We start from the raw sequence: 18,078 nt of genomic DNA, 5'->3' as shown, positions 1-18,078 counted from the left end.
AGAACCACTCTATCACTAAAAATCACTCTATTTACCAGTGAGTAATGCAGTACTTTTGTATTCCTGCTTAAACTTGTTAATAGCACTTTCTTTGAAGTAGTTAAACTTGCAACCAACTAAGTAAACCAGCATACAGAAAGCAGCTAAGCAAGGACAGTCCAGTAAAGCTAAAGAGCAATTTGTCAATGCTGTGTTAGGTTCATAATTGTTATCATTTAGTTTATTTCTGAAAATATCTGCCAAAAATTTAAGATTTAAATTTCATCCAATCTAATGGGAAAACTCTTCTGCATTCTGAGCACGATCTTCACTCACAACGCAAATTATACCCTTTGTAAATAAACATAGGCACATCATGTTCGTAGAAACATGAAAAAAATAAAGCCATAATCATACACTTCTTAGAAGGCAATGTATTAACATATGTTCCAAAACCGGGCTGCTGACATTCAATGATGGCAGTGCAAACAGCATGGAGTTACATCCACATAGATACAGAAGCAAAAGAAGCTATCTTTGCTTCTGAGCGTTTGCAGGACAGTATATGTGTAAATCTCAACCCTCAATCTGTTCTCTAGCAAGTGGAGAGGACAAACCTAACATTAGAGTAACAGAAGGACATTAGAAACCACAACATTATCAGAGCTACAGGACATGGAATTGGACTGACACTGATAAAGGCACATCTACAATGTACCATTAGCAACCTCACTGCCAGCAAAGGAAAGGAGAGATTTGTATAATGTAAATAACAAATATGCTAAAGCAGAAAACTTTCTCTGCTCATGAAACAGGCTATAAAGAACCTACAGAGTCTCTCTCCATCACTGCTTCAAACCAAGTCCAGCTCAGCCTGGCATAACATGCTGCTATCACATGTCTACTGAGAAGCTCACACAGAAGCACTAGTCTCTCTTAAGAATCTGGGTTTCATATACTACAGACTTTCCATGATCCAAAACAGTAACTCTATGCCTCATGTTCCCCTGAAGTCCAACTCCAGCATGGAGCATGTTCTGCAACCTTGCAGAAAATGTGCCTGTTCTGTGGTGCACATGCTAGCAATGAGCAACAAGACTAGCCACTTCCCAGCATTTCCTGCTGCAAACCACAGCTCAGGTAATTGAACAACACTTAAGCTCATTTTGTTTATTGAACAAGATATTTATGAAAAGAGGAACACTTTTGAAATGCTTGCCTCTGCAAACGAGTTCAAGAGGACATATGGGAGACCTGAAGTCCTTTTCCCCCGGAATGTAAGATGCAGACTGACCTCAGGTCCCATTTCATGCTCAGAGAAATACGGAATGACCACTGCAAAGACAAGTGCTAAGTGGCCTCAAGAGGCCTTCTCGCTAGCCAACAGCAGAAGGAAAGTCAAATCAGCAGATAAAACCAAATCCAGAATCCAATGCATTTTTTATAATGCATGCACTGCCTTTCTCCCAGCAATGATTAATCTACTACAGGCATATGGTACCCATATTTATACCTAGACAGCTGCATGGAGATTTAGTGTTACAAGTCAATGTATTGCAATAACTGTTTCCTAGTATTCGTAAGAACAGGACAGTAGGAAACACAAAGAAGTTGTGGAAATGCAAACTCACTCATTTTGTCCCAGTTATTTTTTCCATGCATTTTAGATGTCCACAGTAATGTGCGAATTGGCAATATTTGCAGAAAACATTTTACAAGGCACAAAGGAGAATTAGCTCTCCAGCTCTCATACGTGCCTTTGAAATGTCCTCTCTCATGAATTCTGCATTTTTTCCAGCATCTTTAACCCAAATATCAAAGCAATCTGCAGATATTAGGTAAGTCTTTTTATTAGACACACAGGCAACCTGAGCCACAGAAAGAGCAAAGCTCAAATGAGCTAAGTAATTTCAGAGCAGAGCTGTCTTGAAACAGGACTGCATACGTCTCCCAAGGGCAAGAGACTTAACAAATGCATCCTGAAAGAATGATCCTTGTAACCGTCCTGGCCAGATTTCCAAAAGATGCAAAAGAGAAAAGTCACAGGGAGGTCAAGACACAGGGCTTGTGGAAAAACTGAAGTTCATCCCTGTTTGCAGCAAGGTGCAAACATCATTCCAGTTCTTCAGCTTACCATAGCTCCATGTTCCAATCACACACGGTACCCCACCTCCCCAGGAGTGTGAATGCAGAAGGTCACAGTTACTTTTCCAGTCCTATAGAGGCTCTTCAGAATCACACTTCCTGGAGATATCTGTTGTGTTATCTCTAAAATAGGATTTATTTGAGAACGATTTTTCATCTTCATATCTCTTGAACTTTTCTTATGTGATCCATCAAAGAAAATATGGTTGGTATCTCATGCTTTTAAGGTTATGCAACCAGACACACTGGTATTAGAAATTTTTCTGAACAAGTTTTGTAATCAGTCAGTTAAATATTTCCCTTTGCGTTAAGGCCAAGAATAGACGAGACGGTTCAACAGCAGGGTTGTTCAAGAAGAAGCCTGGGAGGCAGGACAAGCAGCAGAACCAGGATGAAGCTTATTGCGTGTACTTGAGTAAAAAGCCTTGATGCAGTCTGGTTTACTGGTAAAAGAGGTTAAGTTAATATACTTTTGATGTGGCCCTTTGAAACTATTAGTGATGAGTGTTAGGAAGGAACTTGGCATTACTGAGTTCCAGATCCACTGCCTGCCATGGGACTCTAGAAACATTTAAGCTCACAAGGGACCAAATGCTCAGCCCCAAAACAACAAGTATCTATGAGTAACTTCAAAATAGCAGTTTCTTAATGTTTCACCAGTAGCAACAATGAATTGGATAAAACAGTAGGCATATTGATCGTTGTCACAGTTTTTGAAAAGCTTTCTTTAGTTCACAGTGAGTCAAGGATGTATCCCTTTCAGTACCTAAAAGCGGGGGCTACAAGAAAGAAGGGGACAGACTCTTTAGCAGGGTCCACTGCAACAGGACATGAGGCAATGGTTTCAAACTAAAACAGGGCAGACTTAGACTGGATGTAAAAAAATAGTTTTTTACAAAAAGGGTAGTGAAGCACTGGCACAAGTTGGCCAGGGAGGTGGTGGATGCCTCATTCCAGGAGACATTCATGGTTCGGCTGGACCAGGGTCTGAGCAACCTGATCTAGCTGTAGATGACCCTGTTAATGGCAAGGGAGTTGGACTAGATGACCTTCAGAGGTCCTTTTCAACTCAAAGGATTCTATGATTCTATCAAAGTTTCACCATAAAAACTCATCTTAACTATGAAAGAAATGCATTAGATCAACCTTCACAGAGACCCTCCCCAAAGTTTGCTGTAGTGTCTGGTGCTCCAACAGGGCCATCTAGACAGCCACCCAGGTTTGCTGAAACTAAGGCATGCTTTCAGGTGCCCCATCTAGTAAGGACAGATTAACCACATGCTTAAGAAGCAATACAAGCAACTGTTTTGTTCTTTTTGTACTATAAAGAGACAAAAAGAATATATTGGGACTGAGAGAACCTTAGTCAAACTATCCTGTCTAAAAAAGTAAGGTAACTCGCAAGATATATTGATCATGACTACCTTGCAGGAGTGTATATAACGACTGATCAGACTCCCAGAGCCATTACACGTTGAATTCAGTTTGAAGAATGACTCATAGAATCTTTTGAGTTGTAAGGGACCTTCTAAAGATCATCCAGTCCAACTCCCACAGTGAACAGGGACATCTACAGCTAGATCAGGTTGCTCAAAGCTCTGTCCAGAGTCCTCTTGAATATCTCCAGGGACAAGGCTTTCACCACCTCTTCAGGCAACTTCAGGCATCCAGTTGCCTCATCACTCTAACTGTAAAAAAAAAAACTTCTTTATGCCCAACCTTAATCTCTCTTCTTTTAGTCTGAAACCACTTCCCTCCATCCGATCACAACAGACCTTGCTAAAGAGACTGACCCCCTCCTTCCCCTCTATAACATCTCTTTAAATGATATCCTGTCCCTTGGGCATGTCAACCATGCTATGCAGCTGAGTGTCATCCACAAACTTGCTGAGGGTGACTCAATCCCACTGTTACTGGTGAAGATGTTAAACAGCACTGGTCTCAGTACTGACACCACTCGTTGCTGATATCCATCAGGACATTGAGCCATTGACACCAAATACCCTACACTGGATATAAAATCCAGATGACTTCTCAGTATGTAAAAGCCTATTCTTGTACTGTGTGCGATGATGCTACACAGGGGAAGTCAACCAAGACTGAAAGATGACATGCCTTTGCCACCCAGGATCCATGTGTGTCACTTGATGCCCATCTTGTTGAATTTCTTGTTTGTCCTGTTTTCTCCAATAGTACCACTAGGTGTAGACATGAAAATCTGGGCTGCCTTAATTACTGGGGGCCAACAATTGGAACTAAAGAGGCAGAAAATTTCCTGTAGTAGCCTCACAGTTTGTCTCTACTCAGAGGACAGAAACAGTGAGATGCTGCTTTGCAGGAAAGTTTCCAGGTACCTATGTACCATCCTATTACCCCACTCCAGTTCCTTAACTGTGGGACATATGCTCAGAAAAGGCAGCACTAGCAGGTGCAAAGAGGTTTTGGTGTCCAACTTGATTTTGGGAAGGCCTAAGTTTCCCCTGCACTGGCTTAAAAAATGCTGGAGTAGCTCATCCTTGACTTGTGCAAATCTGGGTTTGAGAAGTATGGCTGTAGCTCTCAGGACTGCAGAAGGTGGTATTCTGCACACAAAACCACAGACCTTACATCACAGAGGATGTTCAGCCTTGCAGGGGCAGATTACCAGGGTTTCCATCTTTTTCAGTGAGCACATCTAGAAAAGGAAAAATGGAAAGACAAGCCTTGGGAATTGGATCTAGGGAAAGCTTGAAAGTAGGGGCAGGGGGGTTGGTTAGGCTGCTGTGGTTCCTCTTAGGCATAGGTGCCTTGGATAAGGCAGAGGGGAAAAAATGGCCTTGGAGGAGAGAGTTATTGGTGCGAAGGAATGCCTCAGAATGCCCTTGATGTCCAGGTACCCAAAAGGGCTATGCCAGCAAACCAGCCAAAGATTGCACAAGGGCTGGCAGCAAGAAAGCAGGCAAGTTAATCATTAGGAAAGCAAGTCAGGTGAAGAGGAAGAGAAGGAAGATGTATGCAGCATTCATCAGTGTTTTGCGTGCTAGATAAAAAAGTCCAAGAGAGCACCCACAGTTACAGGAACTGACACAGGAAAGAGGAAGGAAATCAGAAGCCCTAAGGCACTGTATGGCTTTGGATACACAATTAAATCATCTGGGGATTTTGGTCAGCTCCATAGCTTGCATACTGTAACTGCTGCCAGGGAAGAATGATCAAGAGAAAAAGAAAAGCAGAGTTCTGCAGTACCAGTGTACAAATTAAACTCTCTACTTCCCTTCCATCCCCCTGTTGCTATCATCTCCTTAATTTCCATGGCAGACTTCTCCTCATTTTTGATCCCATTAATATAGCTATTCACGTCAAATCTATAGCAGCCTAATCAGCACACTATCAGTAATTAGAGAAATTAAAACAAACACAGCTCTCTGGAATGGACCTTATGCAAAGTAGCACTGGGAAAAGATTAATATCTCATTTCCTGCACACAGAGAACAGAGATTGTCTTGGTGACCTTAGTGATTTTGTGAAGTTCAGTTCCTCCCTGCCTCCTCTCTTCAGCTTGTCTCCAACCAACTTCCCAGCACAAGGGCAGAAGATAACTAGCCTGTCACATCACAATCCTCAGTCAGGCAAATTCCAAAGCAAATAAAAAACAGTGAGGTACAACAGTTCATCACAAAAGGAAAGGGGAAAGAAGATGGTGGAGAATCCCATGCCTCTCCTAAAATGATCACAGATACTGCTCTTATTAAATTAAAGTCTTATAGAGAGCAATATTAATGCACTTGAGTATTGTGAAAAGATAGCTTGTGGAGGTCAATCCCCCTTGCATACGCTATGATACGGCTCCATTATTGTCTGAACACTGCAAAATAACTCAAGCTAGCAAATATAAATGAATCAAAAACTAGCAGAGCCACATACTCACAAAGTATTTCTTCACTGAGACTGCTGTTAATATGGTGAAATACAGAGCAGAAAGAGGCTAGGGGAAGATAACATCATGTAAAACTAACATACATTCAGGCAAAGACTTGAGTAAGATTCATGAAAAATTATTCATTTCTACAAACAAAAAAGACCGTTATCCACAGATAACCCAGACGGGCAGTGTAAAATGTATATGGGAGGCAAATCTTTGTTCAGAATTTGCATGTGGAATCCTCAGACATCAAGACAAGAGCAAAGCCTTATCGAGTCGAAGTAGGAGACTTTTCCAGGCCCACAGAGGCAATAAAGCTGGCAACTGGCCCTACTGCTCCAAGGCGAGAGTCAACCACAGATTCAATGGCCTGATGTTAGGAAGAAATTTTCTCCCCCATCCCGCCTCTTTTCTACTCATGACTGCAGAATCTGCATTACAGGGTTTTTACCACACATTCCTCTGAAGAAACTCTGTTCAGCCAAGGTATGGAGGGAGGTGTGATTCAAACAGCAAATCCTTTTGCACCTATGCCACAGTCCTGTTAGCACCCACTTCTAGCACCAACCACCACAGAAGGCTTGAGAGTTTACAGCAGAGCTACAAAAAACACACTAGGCTTTGAAGTAGTGTGGACAGCGAGTGGGCAGCACGGGGGTCAATGCATAGAAACTTTCCAGGCTGAAAGAACTGCACAGCAGAGATTTCGCTGCACTGTTTTTCCCCATTCTCTTTCCTAAAGAAGAGAGTGCTGGGTTGTCTCATCTATAACATACAGAGGCTCTGCAATGCTGCCTGTTTGTGTGTAGGAATTCATGCCCTAAACACCCATCATGGGAGTTATGCATTCAGCATAAAATTTCTGGAGGCCACAAAACAGAGATGGAAAAATGAAGGGGAAATATGGTGTACAAGGAACTGCCCTCTTACAGAAAAGAGAATCCCAGAGCTGCTCTGTGGTCCATTCAGGCTGGCACAGCAGTATGCATGACTCTACCTGGACGCATTACTGAGCTATCAGGGTATTGGAAAGCTGCAATGCCACTGTGTATTCAAATATATTTCAAGGATAAGAACCGCTACCAGTCATTCTACAAAATATGAATATTTTTAGTGCATCTACAGCTGCTACCAACAGGATCATTCGCAATGGGACTTGAAGGACTTCCATAGTACAAAGCACATGTCAGAACCATCATATGGACAAGTTCAGGTCACTCACTTCCATGGATTATCTGCAGGCCTATCAGTCAAATCGTGGAAATATCAGGGGAGAATAATTCACATAAAAGTCATGGCTGTTTTTAATCATCAGTCATTAATGGAAACGAATTCTTAAGCAGCTACAACATGACAAAATACATGTTTTTAAAATACCGTAGATGTAAGAAATGACCATTCTCAATCCCACTGCATGGCTAGACTCAGCTCTCATCTACACATACAACATTCCCCAGTGGCTTTTTGAAAGCATTCTGATCTGATTTACAGCAAGGGAAGTGAAGTGCAGATACGAGCCTCAATCTTTACTGTTGCCAGTACAGTCAGTCAATTTTAATTTCTCTCCTTATCTGCATGAAATCAATTTGAACTTGAATGTGAACAGTGTGCATACATACACGTTTGAAAACAACTTGCATCACAATATGCCATAATTATCTTCTATCTGTTACCATTAGAAAATACAGGCACGCCTAAATATCAGCTACTGTAACAAATCAAGAAAAAGTTGTTTATATTTGATCATGTAGGTGCCTGCCCTGGTTAAGTATAAGAACATGTCCTCTGCAAAAGGTTGTAGGCTTCTGAAGGAACTGGGATGGAAACTCTGATGGCAGACTTGGGTGCTAGCAAAAGAAAACACCATCACACCAGAGCACAGGTGCACTATGATTACCCTCAAAACTACAGCTTAAGCCCGCAAAGGTGAAGCCTCTGCATCTTTCCTCACCAGTAAAATGAAACACAGCATTCCATGTAGCAGCATTTCATTACACTTCAGACCTTCCATGAAAAAAGACATATCAAATACATGGAGAAATCCAGGGGTACTATGACAAGGTCCAGACCTACACCTTACATTGCTTCTCCTGATGGCTGAAACAGTGCAGAGGTAACAAGACATAGACAGAGTGTGTGCTGCTGTATCTTTGTGTTCAACACAACTAAGCGGATAAAGGCAACTTTCCAGAAGGAATCTAGAGCAGCTCAGGACTAGGAGAGCTGTAAATAAGGGCTGCTGGTGGTAAAAGAGGCAAGACTCACCAGGGTGCACAGAAAAATCAATCAGAATCCAGAGAGAAAGCCAGATAAAATACCCTTTCTCAAGGATTTTCTTAATAAGCCAGTCCAGAAACAAGAGGAGGTGGATGTTTGCCACTGCAAAATATCAGGTGGATTCAGATTATTTGATTCCCAGCAATACTGAATGCAGAGGGAATTCCTAAAAAGATCCATACTTGAACTGACTTCATCTGCTGTACAGGAACTAGATATGGAAGAAACAACAAATTACAATTCTCCCCTTACTATCTTTAAACTACTTTAGCCACTCACTTTAAAGTGAAAAACATGAGATTAGTGTGACTAAACAGGAAAATTTGACAGGATTACAAAAAAATAGCTAGGAGGTGTGTCTTGTAGAATATTGTATCCTGCACATTTGCAGGCTTTTCATTCTGCATTTTATCCTACACATATATAAATATACAGGCAGACACATATCTACGTTTGCAAGACAGACAAGTATTACAAGAGTCTGAAGGTCTAGCTTATAAAGAAAGAGTAAAGGAATTACAGAGACAAAGAGAGACATGACAAATACAGCAGTATCTGGAAATAAAGAAAATAAATATGAATGAAAGGGAAGGTATATCTGGAAGACTTTGCAGAAGGACGAGTTAACAAGAAGCTGTGATTAAAACATTCAAATGCAGTGGGAGACAACTGAAGGAAGCTGAGTTACATCAAAAGAAATAAAATCTGCAGGTGGGTTAACCTGTACAAGAAATATCTTATTTTTAACAGCTGCCCAACAATTTATTTAAGGAGCTATTTAACAGCTTTTTGAAGATCTCTCAGTCAGCAATCTAATGGTATCAGAATGCAAACTACGTGAAACTAAACCTTCTGCTGATCCAATGTATGAGTCATAAAATGTTATTCAGAAAAAAGAAACAAATCACCTTGGAGGATAGCTGGAGGCACAGCAAAAGAATGACAGAATCACAGAAACACCAATGTTAGAAAAGACCTACAAGATCATCCACTCCAACCATCCACCTATCACCTCAATACAAAATCCAGATGTTCCTTGAACACCTGCAGGGTCGGTGACTCCACCACCTCCCTGGGCAGCCCATTCCAGTGCCTGACCACTCTTTCAGAAAAGTATTTCCTAACACCCAGCTTAAATCTCCCCTGGCGCAGCTCAAAGCCATTCCCTCTAGTTCTATCACCAGTTACACGAGAGAAGAGGCCGACCCCCCAGCTCACCACAACCTCCCTTCAGGTAGTTATAGAGTGCAATGAGGTCTCCCCTGAGCCTCCTCTTCTTCACACTGAACAATCCCAGCTCCTTAAGCAGCTCCTCATAAGCCCTGTGCTCCAGACCCCTCACCAGCTTTGTTGCCCTTTTTTGAACCCGCTCCAGGGCCTCAATGTCTTTCTTTTAGTGAGGGGCCCAAAACTGGACTCAGTACTCGAGGTGCGGCCTCACCAGAGCTGAGTACAGGGGGGCAATCACTTCCCTGTTCCTGCTGGCAACACTGTTTCTGAAAAAAGCTTTCCTTTCCTCTAAAACATGGACCTTCCAGCACAGAACCATCAGCACTGGCAGAACTTTAAGGAGACTTTTAACATAGTTTTGTAAAGAGACAGTTGGGCATGGCATAGCATATCTGATTTTAAAGAAGATGCTTCTGAAAAGCTGAAGTTTCTCAGCAAGCTGCCCTTTTAAGAAGAGGTAAGTGACAAGATGAGAGTGGGGACTGAATTTAACACACCGCCTGTATTCCAGGGACAATGACAGGGTCGAGCGATGGGTCTTTATTAAATGCTTTCTCCTCCATTAATGCTGCACACTCTAATGATTTGGCCATTAGCATTAACAAATCTGCAATGTCCCTGCCTGGAGCTAATAAGTAATGAACTAAATGAGTGAATATTCTGTTGTGTAAGGAGTGCTATTAGCAATCCTTTCCCGACTGCTGTGAAAACAAGAGATGCCTTCCAGGTACGACCTGTCCATGTGACAGGGTACATCACACACCACCCTTATATGCTGTGGAAATTCCGCAGACACTCCCAACACTCAGCAGGGGAACAAGGAGTGGATCACCCACTACACAGTGCTGCCATACAGGGTTGGACAGCAGATGCTACACCAGAAGGTACTTGACAAAATGTGCTCTGCACAAGAGGCTTGAAGAAAAATGGTGAAAAGGACAGGAGGAGGGAAGTTCTGGTCCCAGACTCGCTACTCACTCGCTAAAACAAGTAGTGGCTTTATCACAGCACTCTGATCCTTTGTTGTGCCGTGGAGGTAACAGGATGATGCTGAGCCCACAGGCATATCAAGTGCAGGGACGGTTAAGTGCAAAAACCTCAACTTAGCTGTTTTTTCTGCCATAACCTTTCCTGTTCATTGTATTACCTAGCTTTTAATTCTTTTCCTTTCAACCTGTGCAAATTTTTTGCTCTTTCTCAAATTATTATTCTGTTTCAGCTCATAATCCCAAAGCACTGGCTGTGACACCACTCCTGGCAAAAGAGAAGTGCTAAAGTTTCACTTTGGTTGTCATTGGCTTCTTTTCGACAACTAAACACTTCTGGTTCACACCTGAATGGACACTGCAGCAAGAGTCCCATCACCACTACCCTGAGATTGCTTATGAACTGCAAATATTTCCTCATTACAGACGTGATAGGCTTGGGAACTGAACCAACTGAAATTGTATAAATCATAGTCATCACAAGAAAGAAGAGTGAAGTGTTTGTTCTGGGCCCATTTTAGCTCGGTATGAAAGTTTATCTATGGCCTACAACCCTACACTATCCACACATGCTTCATAAAACCATCACCATTTCCCTGCATTGAAGAGAAGTGTTATTGCACTCACCTTCACAAGCGGAGGAACCAAAACATTCAGAGATGCAATTAGCTCAGCGGCATAGAGCAAAACAAAAACCTACTTTCATAGAAACACAGAATCATCAAGGTTGGAAAAGACCTTCAAAATCATCTAGTTCAACTGTTCAGCTACCATCAATACTTCTCCACTAAACTATGCCCCTCAATACAACTTCTAAAAGCATCAGACATCTTAGAAAATAATAGTCTCTCCTAGGAAACCTATCAGGCTCTAAACCCACATGTTACAACTGAACAATTATACTGCAGTAGCACCCAGAAGCAACTTGAAACCCAGCACCATTGTCCAAGGCACTGCAGAAACAGATTAGAGGACAGCCCCTGCCCTGCAGAGCTCAAATACAAAGCAGCCAAGACAGAAAAGCACTGGAGGAAAGAACCTTTTGAATCCTATTTTACAATCAGGAAATGGAAGGACAGAAAGAACAGCAAGTTGTCTAGATCCAGTTCTGACTCTACCTGCAGTGCCTTCTTTCTGAAGTTACACAGCTGCTCTGAAAAGAGGAGAAATTAGGAGGAAAAAGCTGATTTTGATGAAATCAACCAGCCGAGGTGGCATGCAGATATCATGCAAAAGCTCTCAAAGGCTCTCACTTAGCATTTTAATATTGAGTTTAAATAACCCTCAACTTCTCTATGAACCCCTTCATATCAAGGCATTGCTTATAATCTTTTGACTCAAGCGCACAGCAGAGATTGTCCATGCCAGACGAGAGCTAGTGGACCTGTTCCAGAGACACATCCCTTCTGTGCCACAAGAACCAGAATAGAGGCACTGCAACCCTTCCCACAGTTACACAACCACACAGACCCAGTCAGCAAGGCAGGTTTCCTTACCCGACCCAGTCACCACAGCAAAAACGTCCCAAAGAGCAGCACAGCCTTTCACTAGCACAGCAAGAACCAGAGGACATTAATCACCCCATCTAATCAAGTAAGGTGTGTTTAACACCCAAGCTGAGGTGTGAGACTGTTAGAAGAGATGGGGGGAAAAAAAATAATAAAAAAAAAATATCAAAACAAACTGTTTCCAAGACTCATGACAGAACCCTTCTGCTCCTACAAGTAAGGAGGTGACTGGGACAACTGCCCAAGAGCAAGCACATTCCCAGCTTTGAAGACACACGTTTGTTCCAGCAAGCATCCCCCTAACCCTTTCCACTACACACCCTTCCCCGCAATCCTGCTCACACGTAGCAATGGCTGAGGTTTTCATTAGGGGAAAATTAATCAGAATTTTTTTTTTTTTTCAAGCTGGCAACAAAGCCGTGAGACTTTTCCTGGCATTTCTCCTGTTTATACAAGACCTGCCAAACCGGTTGTGTGATTTTTATACTGCTTTCTTTTCCACAAAGTCCTTCGAAAGGCAGAATAGCAGAAAGCAAATAAGGAAAAAGTTTGGTTATACAGGTCCGAAGATCAATCCTTGGTGATACAGTTGAAAATAAAAAATTAACTAGAATTGTCCAAAATGTATATTCAATATCCAAAGAGCAGCACTGTTTATATTTATTAAGACTATGTCACAGCAGTGCAGTTGCTCTGCCTAGTGTGAGGCAGTCCTATTTCTAATGGTTTAATATCTAAATACATACGGTGCAAAGCAGATAAAATGGAAAATGAGGTACAGAGCAGTGAAACAAATCGTTCAAAGTCACACAGAGCCAGGGAAAAGATGCAGGTCTTCTGACTATCCACCAGGTTCCCTTGGTATAGGACCATGTCACTTTTCCTAAAGTATAAGTGTCTAACTCCCAACCATCCTTGGCTTAGTTTATGTGGGTATAGCTGCCTTACATAGAGCACCAAATAGTTTCTAAGCCTAGAAAATTCCACTGCCTTATCCTCCTATAACACACTACACAAACAATAACTCATCCATTTTAACTGCCCAACTACAAGTCCACTGCCAGGGACCTGAACACCAGAAGGAGTAACAAATTTTACAGCAGACATTTCCCGCAGCGCCCACAATCTTGCTAAAAATCAAAACATTCCACCAGCCCCTTCAATTACTACGTAGGTATTTTTTAATTTTTTTCTGCATTACTTCAGTGCAGCAGCACTTTCCAAGTGGAACATTTAGTCATCAATTCAGAAGAAAATTTCTGTTTCGATATTAATTTTGCTATCCACATTCAAAAACCCAAAGCAAGATGACAAAACAACTTTGCAAGGTAAGCTTTCCATTCCAGGCACTCTGGTCTTACTCTAATGTCAGAATTTCCCCACAGGATGAAAACTATGGGCATGAGAAATCCATGCAATGTACCAACAAAACAGTCACTACCTACGCTCCCTGGGTGCCCGCTGTTTGCTCAGGTGTTCCTATCTCCTGGGATGGCACAGAAAGCAGAGCTCTCCCCTCTCACACACAGCTCCTGCCTATGAGGCTACCTAGTATATGAGGAGCCTGCTTCTGATATGGCCCCGCTTGACATAGGAATATTCATTTTCACTGAGCTGTATAATAAAGGATGAGATAAAACCTTGAGCAAACAAATGGGCAAAGTTCATGCTTACAGCTGCTCCTCACAGGCCACTTCATACTGACACACCTGCTCTTTTGGCAAGTGGTTTTGCTCCCAGAGGCTCAGACTTTGCAAGGCTGCTGTGGCTGGGCTGGATAATGAACTGGGAGTTCTTAAATCAGCTTCAATGAGAATCATCAGCCCTCAGACCCTGAGAGTCACTTACCCACGACAGAATAATGTCCTCACAACAAACTGCTCTCATTGTTCCACTAGCAACCACTCCACCTGCCTCCTGCCTGCCGACCCATTTCTACTGTGATTAGTACTAAACTAAACAAATTTGTGAGCTGTCACAGAAAAACAACTTTATTTTCTCCTCCAAAAGCTTCTCCTCTTCCCACCCCAGCTCAGACTGGAATCGTGGCAATAAAAATACAGCAATCCAAGCTTCTGACCGGAAACATTTAAAAGCAGAGTAGCACCATTTGTAAGGAAAGCTGCAACTTTGTATTGGATTAGTTGGTGAAGCTGCTCTGAGTGCACAGGCTCCCAGGCAAAGTTTCATCTTTCAACACATGCCTTATGTGTGCACATTTGGGTATGTTATACATACATACATATCATTACATACCTCCACTGCAACTTTAACTTTTATGTTGAAATTCACAGTAATGATTAGAAACCTGTGCTGAAACTCATCTAAACCTGTGAGTCTGTAAAAATAAAAGCAAGATCTTTATCTTTGGTGCTAGATGAACTAATCTAAAAAAAAAAAACCTGTGAGTAAGCATATACGTTCTTACTGACAAAGGGTTTTGCTGAATACTGGAAATTGCAAAAATGGGAAATGGAGATACTGGTTTCTTTAGTGAGCTGAAGTACCTGCTCCTATTACTTGCAATAGCTGGCTGGTGACACAGGCTGTGATACATTGCAGCGCAACGATAACCCTTGCCATAGCTAAGCCTTTAATTATGGAACAGCTGGGTAGGGGGGGGGAAAAAAAGGAAAAAAAAAACCAACATGCACCAAGCCATGGGGAAAAGAAAATGGTGAGAACAGAGATGCATGCAGCAACCTCAGTGCAGCAGAAATTGTTGTTAGATGTACACAGAGCTCCTGTTTTGTGAGAGAGTAAAGAAACCTGTTAGTGAGAGAGAAGGATTTAAAAGCACATTGAAGATTTTCCTATATGGAAACACACGGGCACCAGCTGGACAGACTCCAGACAACTACATACCTAAAAAAGCCAGCAAGTCCCAATGAACAGAGCATGTATGCTCCTATAAATACAACGATGCAGTCTTTTTATTCCTAAAAGAAAAAATATTTTATTCCATTCTTGCACCCTAAAAAAAAATTAGCTGTTCTAAAACAGTAAATCACTGCAGGGGTCTGAATGTTGCCCCTTACCACCTGCCATCAGCAAGTATTACCTCAAGCAGACAGGCACAATGCGAGAGCTCTTTACTCATTACAGTGCAAAACTCAGAGCTTCGCTGCACCACTGGGGGCTCAAGCCCAGACAAAAGTGGCACTCGTGTTAAACAGGGGCATTAGGTTAGCAACAAAGGGACAGCAGCAGCAGAGTTAATGCAACCAGGGCTGTTCTCTCTCAGCTACGTCCGTAACTTGAGCTTCAACAACACAGAGGAGTTTCTCTTGAGTGCAAGGAGAAAGCAAAGCTCAGGTGGAGGAAAGTTTATGTATTTAAAAGGGAGAAGGAGCAGAAGAAAAACCAGAGCTATGAGATGAACTCTCAGAGCAATGCGGACAAATCTTGAGCGGCCAGCTTCCCTTGAGACCTTTTTCCACCAAATAAATGCTAGTTACACCTTGTAATCTATATCATGAAACCAAAAAGCAACACATCCTCCAACTCCAAAAATTCCAGTGCAAATCAGACAATCTGTGTTCTGACATATTATACATACATTAAAAATACCTTTCTCCCTCTTCCCCATACCCATGCCTGTTTACGGACCTCCTGACAGCCAGCTTGTACAGCAATGATGGTAACTCCAGGTGCCAGCGTTCAGTTCCCTCACTCAGATTTACAGGGACAATCTGTATTACAGCAGCCACCCCGCTACTTGCTATCTACCATTTCCTTTCTATCCTTTTCTACCTATCAATTTCAGAAACTGTGAACAAGATAAAAAGAAACTTTGTTCCCTTCGCAGGCCAACACCAGATCTAGGCCAATAATAAGTTGCACCCAGAGAGCAGCCCATAGTTAGCTTCTGAATGTACCCACAAAGGCTGCGGTTGCCCACTCTTACTGTTAAGTGTCACACTGATGCAGACAGCAATAGACTAAATAAGCTGTGATGGCCAAGCAGCAGGGCCTGACCGAGCTTTGCAAGCAGAGAGGTACAGCCACGTGGAACCTTTGGTCTGCATGTGCTGTGCACTAGGGTTACGACTCCCTGCTGCACCCACATAGCTTTTGGCAAAAAGGAGACTTCAGGCTTCCGAAAACTTTAGGTCTGCTCAAACAGTCCATATCTTGTTATTCTGTGTGATATGCAAGAGCTTTTGATGATGTTTGTACAACTAGCAGCTGTCACAGTTTCATTCCATTTTTGCTCCATTTCAGCTAGAATTTGGTAGCTTTATTCAAAGATGCTTGCAGACCAAAAACAAAACCAAAAACAACCTACCACTGACAGGAGAAAATACAAAGGAGTTATTCCGTTAAATTTTACTCATACAGATGCAACAAATCTCCTTCACTTCTGCAAATCCACCAAGCCTGACTGAACTTTTGCCTCATTTTCTTCAAGTTTCATGCAGAAAACAGGCCTCCAGACTACTTGGGAATGGTTTTGTCCTGTTAGAAGTACTTGAACCATAGATGAAAAACTTCAACTCCTCTTAATCTCCACACTCAGGGGATGATCACTCGCACATCTCTGCAAGGCAGCATACTGTTGCCAACTCATCTGCTGTCACTTAGGGTAAGCTGAGATTGCAGGTGGTGGATTAGCAGCAGGGACAGGCAGATCTTCAACAGGCAAAAGATGCTGTTCTCATGACAGAGCCATTTTCAAGGAAAAGCCTTGAGAGAAATCTCCCTTTCTCAATTATGTCAAAACAGAATTTTATCAAGTCAGAATCTTGTCCAACATTTCTCATCGGTGGACCTTTAGAGGAAATACAATGACACACTTCCTTTTTAAATTATCACAGAGCCTTAAGAAAGGCTCAGCACCAGGCAATTTCAGGAGACAACAGAACTGCAGAACAGGAGAACTGCCCAAGGAGAAGCCTGTGGTTACAGGACAGGCTACAGCTACCTCCTTTCAGCTGGAGCTGAAAGAGACCAAGCCCGTCTCTCAGCACAGCCAACCTGCTAATGCCCAGGCTCATTGCTTAATCCTATCTCAACATCCTGCACAGCGTCCTTCCTAGCAAAACATGAAATCAGCAGGAAACAGAGATGGCTTATGGACTACGTGCTGCTGAGTGCAAGCCTTCTCATTCACAACAACAGTTAAACATCACACAGAAGAAAGGGCTTGAAAGAAGGGACAGTTTGCCCCACCAGGCTGATGAGACCTTCTGCTTCTGGCTCTTCTCCTCACTTACGTACCCCATCCTTCTGGAAAGCGGGGTTGCTTTCTCACTGGTTAGAAGAGAGATGAAATTGGAGCTTGAACAGATGTTGCAGGGCTCGTGATAGTGAGCGATTTCCATTAACATACAGAGTACACTAATAATCGCTGAGGAGGCAGAGGAGCCCAGTTTGCATGGCAGCCCTCCTGATCCCAGGCAGGAAATATGCCCAATCAATTCAGAAGAACAGTGGTTGCAGGTCAGCAGAGTAACAGTGGGATTAGAAAGCATATCATGGCAATGAATTACCTGCTGATTAAAGCTGCTAGAGATAATTTCAATTACCTGCAGCTCTGAAAATCAGCCTACAGACTGCCTGAAGCCCATCTTGTGCTTTAGCCACAGCATGACGGGCAGCCCCACAGCACTCCAATGCGTGAATCAAGTCCCTCCCCACAACCTCACCAGAACAAGCCCTTCCCCAACAACAAATAGAGCAACTTACACTGCCAAAAATTCCTTCCATCTGCTTTTCATATTTCTCTACAATGGAAAAATAGATTCTTTGCTATTTTTAAAACAGACTTGGTTTGCTGTCTTAACTTCTTTGCTTTTTAATTAACATACTGACTTCAATATATACACACCACTAAGAAAGCAGTCTGTAAATACAGAGAAAACCTGGCTCAAGAAATCTCAAGTGACCCTATGACTAGTGGGAGGCAAATTCCTCATCTACTTTCTACCCTGCAAATACTCAATATACACAGTTGCAAAGGCAGGAGGGGGGAAGAAGTAGTAGCTTTGGAAATAAGAACCTCAATTTCCCCCAAAATTTCACTATTCAAAGAAAATGTCAACAAGGAAAG

The 18,078-nt window shown here is 42.4% G+C and overlaps 1 protein-coding gene across 3 annotated transcripts in view; it reads right to left on the bottom strand.

Annotated features, from left to right (window-relative positions):
* ETV6 (ETS variant transcription factor 6) overlaps positions 1-18,078 on the bottom strand; it is a 129,537-nt gene that overhangs the window by 86,830 nt on the left and 24,629 nt on the right. The window lies entirely within an intron of this gene.

Source organism: Meleagris gallopavo, chromosome 1 (assembly GCF_000146605.3).
Source record: "Meleagris gallopavo isolate NT-WF06-2002-E0010 breed Aviagen turkey brand Nicholas breeding stock chromosome 1, Turkey_5.1, whole genome shotgun sequence".
NCBI classification, from domain to species: Eukaryota; Metazoa; Chordata; class Aves; order Galliformes; family Phasianidae; genus Meleagris; species Meleagris gallopavo.
Note: the sequence above shows the minus strand (reverse complement) of the source record. Positions and strands in the feature narration are given on the sequence as shown.